This window comes from Halichondria panicea, chromosome 7 (genome assembly GCF_963675165.1).
Source record: "Halichondria panicea chromosome 7, odHalPani1.1, whole genome shotgun sequence".
NCBI classification, from domain to species: domain Eukaryota; kingdom Metazoa; phylum Porifera; class Demospongiae; order Suberitida; family Halichondriidae; genus Halichondria; species Halichondria panicea.
Genome location: NC_087383.1, coordinates 5,164,065 through 5,175,080, shown reverse-complemented (window position 1 = coordinate 5,175,080; position 11,016 = coordinate 5,164,065). Strand labels below are relative to the sequence as shown.

At 43.2% G+C, this 11,016-nt stretch overlaps 2 long non-coding RNA genes across 2 annotated transcripts; one reads left to right on the top strand and one right to left on the bottom strand.

Annotated features, from left to right (window-relative positions):
- Positions 1-2,825: 2,825 nt before the first annotated feature.
- On the bottom strand, positions 2,826-6,085 carry LOC135338175 (uncharacterized). Its single transcript, XR_010395444.1, has 3 exons — positions 5,961-6,085; positions 5,166-5,909; positions 2,826-5,069 (listed from the first exon to the last, which is right to left on the bottom strand). It is a non-coding gene; the product is annotated as an uncharacterized LOC135338175 (long non-coding RNA).
- An 873-nt stretch (positions 6,086-6,958) lies between these two features.
- Positions 6,959-8,184, top strand: LOC135338174 (uncharacterized). Its single transcript, XR_010395443.1, has 3 exons — positions 6,959-7,501; positions 7,569-7,733; positions 7,802-8,184. It is a non-coding gene; the product is annotated as an uncharacterized LOC135338174 (long non-coding RNA).
- Positions 8,185-11,016: the final 2,832 nt, after the last annotated feature.

Genomic DNA, 11,016 nt, shown 5'->3' with positions numbered 1-11,016 from the left:
ACAACACAGGGGGCACACACACACGCACACACATGCACACACAGGGGGCACACAACACAAGGGGCTACACACATACACACACACACGCACACACAGGGGACACACACACAAGCACACACATGCACATACACACACACACGCACACACAGGGGGCACACACACGCACTCACACACACACACGCTCGCACGCTCGCACCCACAGAGGCACACACACACACACACACCCACACACACAGGCACACACAGGGGCAAACACACACACACACACACACACACACACACACACACACAGGGGACACACACACCACACGGACACACACACCACACACACACGCACACACACACACACCCACACCCACACACTAACATCTAATTATTTTGACTAATGGCAAATCCAACCAAGGTTAGATCTTATACATGTAGCTACAAGCCAAGATGATACACCCAGATATGGGAATCACATGAGCCTAAACATAATCGTCATGGTACTATAAAACTGGTACAAAAACTGAGAACAAAGAGACAGAAATAAAAGAGCTGACAATGATGGAAAAGAAAGAGACTGACATTGTCACGTGGGTTCCATTTTGCTTAACTTAATTACTTATGTACACAATAACTATAAGGTAGCAAATTTGAAGTACTTCCTAAACAAAAAAATTTAGCTTGCTTTTTCAACTGCATGTTTTGTGGTGTTTAACCATAGAGTCTATGGTTTGACAGTCACACCCGGACTCTGCATGTATGGGAGTGGTCCCGCCTTTCCTCGAGCTATCCACAAGTCAGGAAATTAAAGGGACCGAAACTTGTGGACTGGCAATGACGGATCTGGTGCTCCTCTGAAGACCGGCAAAAAATTATATAAATTGTCAATTGAATGTCCTTCATAAATAAATGTGCATCCCGTTTGAGTCAAAATGGTACGCTTCAGCGGGCGCGGTTCCATCCAACCCAGTTAGCTATAATACGAATATTTCTTCTCAGCATCAAAAAGACACAGCATAAGTTAAAATAATGTTGTTAGACTGCATACATTTACAAATAACATATGATATATAATTATGTATATATTCTATGAACTGAAAATCAGCATCTTCCTGTTTGAGAAATTTGAATTTTTAAATCATATGAGTCAGCAAGGTCTCAGTGGACAGATATACACCCAACTTTTATTATTTTTTATTTCAATCTCTCAAACACACACACACACACACACGCACACGCACACGGCCACACACACACACACACACAACACATACAGGGGGCACACACATACACACACACGCACACACACACATACGCATACACAGGGGGGTACGCACACAGGGGTACACACACACACACACACACATACATCACACACACACACATCACACACACACACACATACACATACAGGGGACACAAATGGGTACACACACACACACACACACATGCACACACAGGGGACACACACACACATCACACACACAGGGGACACAAATGGGCACACACACACACACACACACATGCACACACAGGGGGCACACACACACACACCACACGCGCACACACAGGGGACACATACACGCACACACACTCATACACACACACACGCACACACACACTCACACACGCACACACAGGGGGCACACAGGGGTACACACTCACACACACGCGCGGGCACACACACACACACACAACACAACACACACACACACACGCACACACAGGGGGTACACACACACACACGCATACATAGGGGACACACACATACGCACACACACACACACACCCCACACACACATACGCGCACGCGCACACACACGCACACACACACACACATACACACATACACTCACACGCACACACACAGGGGCACACAACACAGAGGGCACACACATGGGTACACACACACACACACGCAGGGACACACACACACACAAACACACACACGCATGCACAGGGCACACACACACACACCCACGCACGCATACAGCACACGCACGCGCGGGCACACACACACACACACACGCACACACAGGGGGCACACACACACGCACACACGCACGCATACACACACACACGCACGCATACACACACACACGCACATACACAGGGGGCACACACGCGCGCGGGCACACACACATGGGCACACACACACACGCACACACAGGGGGAACACACACACACACACACACATCACACACATACGCACACACACGCAACATACCATACAGGGGGCACACATGGGTACACATATACACACACACACGCACACACAGGGGCTACACACACACACACGCACGAACACACAGGGGACACACACACACGCACGAACACACACACACGCACACACGCACACACAGGGGGAAAACACACACACACACACCACACACACACACACACATCACACACACCACACACACATACGCACACGGGGGCACACATGGTTACACATATACACACACACACGCACACACAGGGGCTACACACACACACACGCACGAACACACAGGGGACACACACACACACAAACAGGCACGCACACACACACACACACACACACACATGCACACACATGCACACACAGGGGGCACACAACACAGGGGGGTACACACATACACACACACTCACACACAGGGGCTACACACACACACACGCACGCACACACAGGGGACACACACACACACAAGGGGCACACATGGGTACACATATACACACACACACGCACACACAGGGGCTACACACACACACACGCACGAACACACAGGGGACACACACACACACAAACAGGCACGCACACACACACACACACACACATGCACACACAGGGGGCACACAACACAGGGGCTACACACACACACACGCACGCACACACAGGGGACACACACACACACAAACAGGCACGCACACACAAACACACACACACACACAGGGGGCACACACACACACACACACACACACGCACACACCACACACACGCACACGCACACACACACACACACACACACACTCACACACGCACACACAGGGGGCACACAGAGGTACACGCACACATAGGGGCACACACACGCACATACAGGGGGCACAAACATGTGCGGGCACGCACACACACACACCACACACACACATACACACACACATGCACACACAACATACATAGGGCATACACACACATACACACACAAAGCACACACACACACACAGGCATAGGCATGCAAACACATGGGGCACACACACACACACCCCACACACACATACGTGCACACACACGCACACGCACACACACATACGCACACACACGCACACACAGGGGGCACACATACACACATATACACACACACTCACACGCACACACACACATGGCACACAACGGTACACACACACGCACGCACACACACACACAAAACTGTTACTAATAATTGACTCTAATTTAATGGCCAACATAGGGGATCTTTGATGACGGTCAACTTGAATGATGAACGAGCTGAGTAGGTCTAACATCGCATATTGTTCGAAAATTTCTCTGCCAGATACTTGCCAGCAAGGAGCCTGATTTCATATGGTTTAATAACAGCAATCGGCTGAGAGTTAATGTGGTAGAAGTAGTTAACGGTACCAAAATGTTCAATTCCATTAACAAAGTAGAAACATGTTGTACTATTCCTTTTACTATCGCTGTGACCGTATTGACTTGAGTGCAACATTGTTCCTTGGTGATAAACACGAGAGAAAGTGAATGCTTCTTCTGGACAAGTGCCTATCAAATCAGTTATCGTGGATTTCAGTTCAGTCCTGATTTTTATTGTGGTCACATTTCCCACAGTATAGGTGCCATCAAACAATTTTTTACCGGTCTTGTTTGGGGAGTTGTTTGGGGAGAGTATGCCCAAAAATGACAACACATCACTATCCGACTCGATTTCCTTTTGTGTAAAGAATCAATTGTTTGGTTTAATTGCAACGAGAATTGGATCTGCTCAGCAACTTTATGAGGTGAATGGACGTGCCCCATCAGATAGCCATTTTTGTGTTCATAGTCAAATGCAGAAAATGTCCACAGCGGACCCCAAATCCGTGCATGTGCAGCTAAATGTATCAGCATATGAGAATTCAGAGTACCCTCCTTTGGTCCATACAATTCAGGGATAAACTTTACAAAATCTCTCAACATCATTTCCGCCGCGTTTATCTTAGCAATCGATAGTTTAGGTTGAAGTAGAGTGTGGATAGCGCATACCAATAGAGCAAAGTGGTGAATATATAGAGGGGGTAGAAAACCAATCAGCAACGGTAATGAGTAAAAAAGCAGCGTACTCACTAGCTTTCCAATGTTTCCTATGTTTTTCAATGGATCTTGGAGCTCGTGAAAAATCGTGCGGGGGACTTTGATTGGTAAGGCTTGCGTCAATTTCTTGAAGTTTTCGCTTGTTGAGATTCAAGAAAAACGGCCTGAATGAAGCTGATACCCAATTGTCTAGGAGTCTTTTTGTAACACCTTCCAAAACACAGTGCATGTAGTCAATGGGTACTCCAAGTAGCTATGTCTATAATTTTGGATAAAACTGTTTTGCCTTTAATTCCATCAACTACGGAGGAAATTCTTTCAGCTTTTGCCGCAGCGTTCTCAAAGGACTGTTCGGTAAAGTCACCCGGAGGATATGTCTGTGTGTGGCCTAAGCGTAAACCAGGATGCAAACATGAGGGACAACCATATTTCCCATTATGTTGGTTCATATTCATTAATGGGGCCTTTGCAATCATATCGAACACACCATATAACGGTTTGATTGAGAATGTTTTTGTACCTGTAGTCTTAAGTCCTGTCGCATTGAGTTTGTCAATCATCTTTTTGAATTTCCTCAGAAAACAATTCATGGGGGGTTTTGATGTAGCGACCCAAAAAATATAAGTAACAATGTTATGCTTGAGACAACGAAGATATGGTGGTAAGTTGAGAACTGAAACGAAAAGAGGCCAAACTGATAAGCGAGAAGATTTGAAAGGTGATATTCCATCGGTGTTGAAAGCAACTTCAATGATCCCTTTTCTTGTTTTCGAATGGGTTTTAACCTTCGCCCAGTTCCCTGTATAAAACATATTTATTATACAGCAATAATCATTTTAATTATTTTGTATCACCCCACTCTGTATCACCCCACTCAATTATTATTTAACTCTACCTGATATTATACTTGTGAGAGCTCGTTCTGGAGAAACAATTATCATTGTGTCTGGTTCCGTCTTGCTACAACTTGTCGATGAGCATCGCTTGTTCCTTTCACGCTCCAAACCACAGGACCGATAGAAATCGATTCGTTCGTGTTTACTCGTAGATTGACGAGAAAACTTGAGCAGCTGGTACTTCGTTGTTGGTAGCAAATTTCCCATAGGGCAAAGTAATTGTAGGACCATCGTTGAGAATGGAAGCTCATTCGCCATTAGCAAGCAGTAGGCTCCGAGGAGCGTCACTCGAGCACCAGGGTATATTGGTTGAGCCAAATCTTCTTCTATATCACCGTCGTCATCGTCTGTTCTGCAAACAATAAAATAATAATAAAACAATGCTAATAATAAAACAATGCCAAAATTGGTTCACTGAAAACTTACTCTTGATCGCTGTCATCACCAGATCTCCATCATCGCTACCAGACAGACTATCATCACCACCATCGCTACTATCACCACCACCATCATCGCCACCATCGGACAGATCACCATTAGACAGACTATCACCACCATCACCACCACAGCTACCAGACAGACTATCAGACAAAGTATCATCGCTGCCAGGCAGGCTATAGCTACCATCGTCATCACCGCCACCACCACCACGAGACAAAAAATCATCATCGCTACCAAGCAGACGCAGACTATCATCATTGCCAGGTAGACCACAGCCACCACAATCACTCTCATCAATGCACCTACATAATAATGATATCATGCATGCATATGTAAGGTGGTTTTTTAATTACCTCTCTGAATGGACTTTGCTCATTCTCCACATTCTCCACTCAGTTGTTTTAGGAACAGGGAATTCATGGTCATGTATATATCTATGGTAAGGTCCTCTCCTCTTCTTGACTGGGGGTTCTTCCATCTTTCTTCACTAACTGTCTTTGTAGAACTAAGTAGCTACATAGTGTAAAGGCAAGGTGCTAATATTCGGAATTTCATTAATGACCAGCTGATCTGACTTCTCATTGGTTAGTTTGAATTTTTCTCACTTCAAGTCCATGTGGTTTCTTAAAAGAAGCCCAGCTAGCCAGCTCCAGTACAGTCTCAGCTCCAGTGCAGTCTAATTAAGTTTACCATGGCAAAAAGAGCAAGAAAACCTAACCCTAAGTACCCAGGACTAAGCATCGAGACAGATGTTACAAATCTACTAGATCTAGAATCATGTGAGGTTAAACATTATGTAGGATATAACCCTAGATATTTCCCTTGTAGACTGCAATTGTACCCAGCATATATTTTTCAATCGCTATAATCATGTAGTATAATCATGTAGGTGATGTGACAGTGGCCTGTAACCAAACGGGAGAAAATCTGAAAGTGAAAGCATCTAAGCATCTAAGCTCAGCAAAGACAGTGGCGAGTTCAGCAAAGCGGACATATACAATGGAAGCCAGCTTCTGTTGCTTGAAAAAGGAGTCCACTACGAAGTTACTGTAATCCCGGAAAAAAATAAGGCTGAAAGACAAGGATTGAGGAAAGTGATGTGAAGACCCATACCCCGTAAAGTCGAAGAGACAGTGCTTCAGAAGCTCCGACGAGGAGTCAATGGTAAGTGAAGTATTTGTTTGTTATAGAGTCTATAAATAATATATTATTTACCAAGAGAGAAGAGATGAGACGAGAAGAGGAGGAGCAAGAAAGAGAGGAGAGGAGATGGGAGCAAGAAAGAGAAGAGGAGGAACAAGAAAGGAGGAACAAGAAAGGGAGAAGGAGAAGGAAGAAGAGAAGATAAAATGAGAAAATGCGAAAAAAAGCGATGTTAAAGGAAGAGAAGAGAAGAGAAAGCGATGATTCAGGCAAAAAAAGAGGTATACTAATTAACGCACAAGACAATTATTAATTATTAATTGTGCATTTTACTTGAGTACACAGTGCATTATACTTATTTTGTACTTGCAGCTAACCAGAGAATGCACTTAAAGAGGTCTGTATGTACCCATAATTATTATACATGTACTTACGTGTAATCATTAATAATATTGTGTATCCATCCTTTACAGCTAACCAGCACATCGTACTCTTCAAAAGATTTACTACAGGACATTGTGATAATTATTTGCCTCGCAGATGATTTTAAAGAAAATGAATGGAATAGACAAAAAATTGGATAGGCTCGAAGCGAAGTGTATACCATCAGAAGTGGTCACCCGTATTAAGGATGAACCACAGTACATGGTAACTTAATTTTTATTGTATGTTGTCTGTATGTATACATGCATCTTTTTGTAAGGTCGTAAATAAGCGAATGCTCCAATTCTGAGAATGAGCCTTCATAAAGGTGGGCACCACTGTAAAGTGTATAATTATATAATCTATAGGTGTTAACTCCCCGCTCTTTTGTATAGTATAACGACGTCAACCTCCTTCAAATTTTGTCAAAAGATGCCATTGCATATGGGAGGCACTTACGTTTTCAAAGGCTGAGCAACGAGAGTCGCTTGTTCACAAGGCACATGAGCACAAATCTCTAAAGCCACTCTTAGACAAGACCAAAATTAATCTCCTACTGGGTAAGTTAAGTATAGTATTTTATTTATTGAGTACATTCAAAGTCATTAATTGGTATCTTTAATTGCAGAATTTGTCAAGATCAAATTTCCTGAGCACGACCAAAAGAAACTGCTTACTACAATATATTACAGGAAATTGGAAATTGGTTTCAAATACCTGCAAGAATCGCTTGCAATAAATTATGCTTAGTCTTACAAGCATTTTCACTAGGGTCACATGATCCAAGTTCCAAGCATGCCATATAGAAACAAATGGATAAAACGAAGTGTAACCATCTGAAGGGCCTTTATAATATTATTATGCTGCACTTGTATGAATACATAAAACTATGTACAATAACATGTCAAAATCCTTAATTCTGTATGCCCAAGAAACCAATAGCAACTTCCACCCCCACTAACAAGTTTACCCGTAACTATAATGTAGTAATGAATGTTACATGTTATAATAATGCCGGCCGATCTTGGTATCATTTTGAAGCTTAGAGAACGCCTCGGGTATACCCGCGTTAAGGGGGCCCTGTCACATATCATATGATAGGTTTTTGGATTTTATCGCCGAGTATTTAAAATGATAAAAACTGATAAAAACGGGTGACCGTGGTTGTTATGGCAACACATGTTGCACCATTTTATTCCTTGGCATTCTATTGGTATAATTATGGTTGCTAGGCATTTTTTCATAAGAATCCGACGGTAGTAAATCATTATAGTGAGTCGGATAGTGAGTCGGGCAGTGATAATTTAGTAGAAAAAAGGGCGAGATAAAAAGTAAAAATATCTATAGCTATAATTATTCGTTTGATGAACTTAATTGGCCAGGCTTCCACTCATTATTGGCTTCACACCAGCCGTCTGGCAATTCATGTCCATGGACGTACCAACTTGTTGATAAGAACTCGACAGCAAAGCAACGGTTGACCCAAGTGTTCTCAAGCAGAACGTGATTCCATTGAGTAGAAATGCAGTGCGTACCTGCTTTGGGGGTACACCTGCAATAATTTGTACACCTGCAATAATTGGGGCGACTTAGTGACGACGGTAGAAAATTTCTCTGTATGTTCTGTATGTATGTATGGCGTGTATGTATGTATGGCGGTTTTTAGACACGCGGTCCTTGTTGCACAACTGAAAAAGTTGCATAAAATGAATCCTGACAACGAACGCAAACAAGAAAGACTTCGAATAAGGAGGGAGCAAGAGCCCAAGAAACAGCTGAAGAGAAAGACGTCAGCTAGCCAAACGTAAACAAAAAGGCTTCGAAGACAGAGTGATCAAGAAAGACAGCTAACACGCTCGCCCCATGACACCTTGTGTCACCCTAGTATATATACAAGCCGAAGGTAACATAGCAGTAGTACGTACGTACGTAATACACACAAGCACATTGAAGAACCTACTCCTATTGTACGCGTAGAGACCTCCTCATTGGCAGAAATGCTCCCACCTACTTGAGAGGGAGCGTGGGACCGATACGACGATGGGCTCGTCAGATAACGGAACTCTGGCATTCAAAGTTACAGTAGTTACGTGACAAACTCTTTACTATAAGTTATAATAGACACAGGAGAAGTTCACGAGAAACGTAGCTATGTAGTATACTCAGCCTAATCCTCATACATGTACGCAAAAAGATCGACTATCAATTACTAAACAAGGGTGCCAATAATATTATTTACTTAGATTCAGACACTTACTCGACCTCGTCTCTGTTTAGCAGGCTCCGTATCTGAGTCATCTGTGACGGTACTCTCCACATATTAATAAACAAGGGTACCAATTAGTTAGATTCAACGATCTCGTTTCTGTTTAGCAGGCTCCGTATCTGAGTCATCTGGTATCTGAGTCATCTGTGACCGTACTCTCTACATATGGGTACTAATACTTACTCTGTTTAGCAGGCTCCGTATCTGAGACATCTGTGACTGTGGGGATGGGGATTATAATTACTCTGCCTAGAGTTATGCGTCAGCTCAGGGATGTCGCAAAACAGAATGAGAATTCACTTGACACTCACTATGATCGTGATTACTGCACACAGTCTATAATTATGTGTATACGTAGCTAATTCATGCATAACTGTACATACCTTTCTTATTCTATAATTAGTTCTTATTCTAAAAGAGAATACACTTACAGCAAGAAGAATGCACATTCATGTCCCACACCTAGACTATGTACATATAATTATACACATTATCCTAATTGAATGCAAATAGAGTCTATGCTAAGCAGGTTTACAACTGTTGGCACATCCCATTAGTCCATTATTACATTAATTTACTAGACAAGTCTCACATTGACAGCACATCTATCTTCATCCTGGAGAACATCGTTGGGCAGAGCCTATGTGGTCAAAACACACCATTCATCCTGCAAAGGCAGAACAGGGCAAAGGTTGAAGCTAAGCGTGTGTCCAATCCTCTCCGATACACGGGTACGCTACTTGAAAACTTCGTTAAACATTTCGTTTCAAAACAACATTTAGATGATCTGAGTTGCCGTTTATAATTCCGGCACAAAGATATGTTGCCATTGCTATGGTGAACAACCCAACCCGTCTTGATATTGTACGTTGATAACAGATAACATTAATGCACAAAACACTTCGTTTTGTGAACAATAATTAGAGATAGTTTTAAGACACTTACTCTTGCGACGACTCGTTAGCAGTCTCTAGTCACCAGTGACAGTACTCGCATAAACCAGATAGTTTTAAGACACTTACTCGACGATTAGTCATCAGCTTGATCTTCACTTTTTTCACTTTTTTTCTCTTTCTGCGTGTTTTTTAGCCGTTTCTATGTCGGACATTAGATGTCAAATTTTTTCGACATGATTTCTCATTTTTTGTTGCATGGGTTTGCATGGGTTGCATGGGTTCTAGTGTTAGGAGGACAAAATAATAGTTTAAGCGTGCAGCTTTTGAATCAGCATCACTGTCAGATGAGCCGCAATGGACATGGTATTGGACATGGTATATAGGAGAGCCCAGTCAGTGCTCCGGGTTGAAACTTCTCTTCAGGAAGAGTAATTGCTGATTTATCGAAGGGACACACCCCAGTTACTCTGAAACCGCTCTTGATAGCTATCCCATGTCTCACAAGAGTTTTCTGTCATAATCATGGCATGATTTCAGAGAAGAAAAGACACTCTTATCCAATGGCTGACAACATTGGGTTGGGTTGTGTTAGGAGGGAGAACGATAGGATGACTTGTTCTTTTGCAGCCAACCTAAGTGGGACGAGTGTCCATCAGCAAGACAGGCCGCTTCCTTGTTACA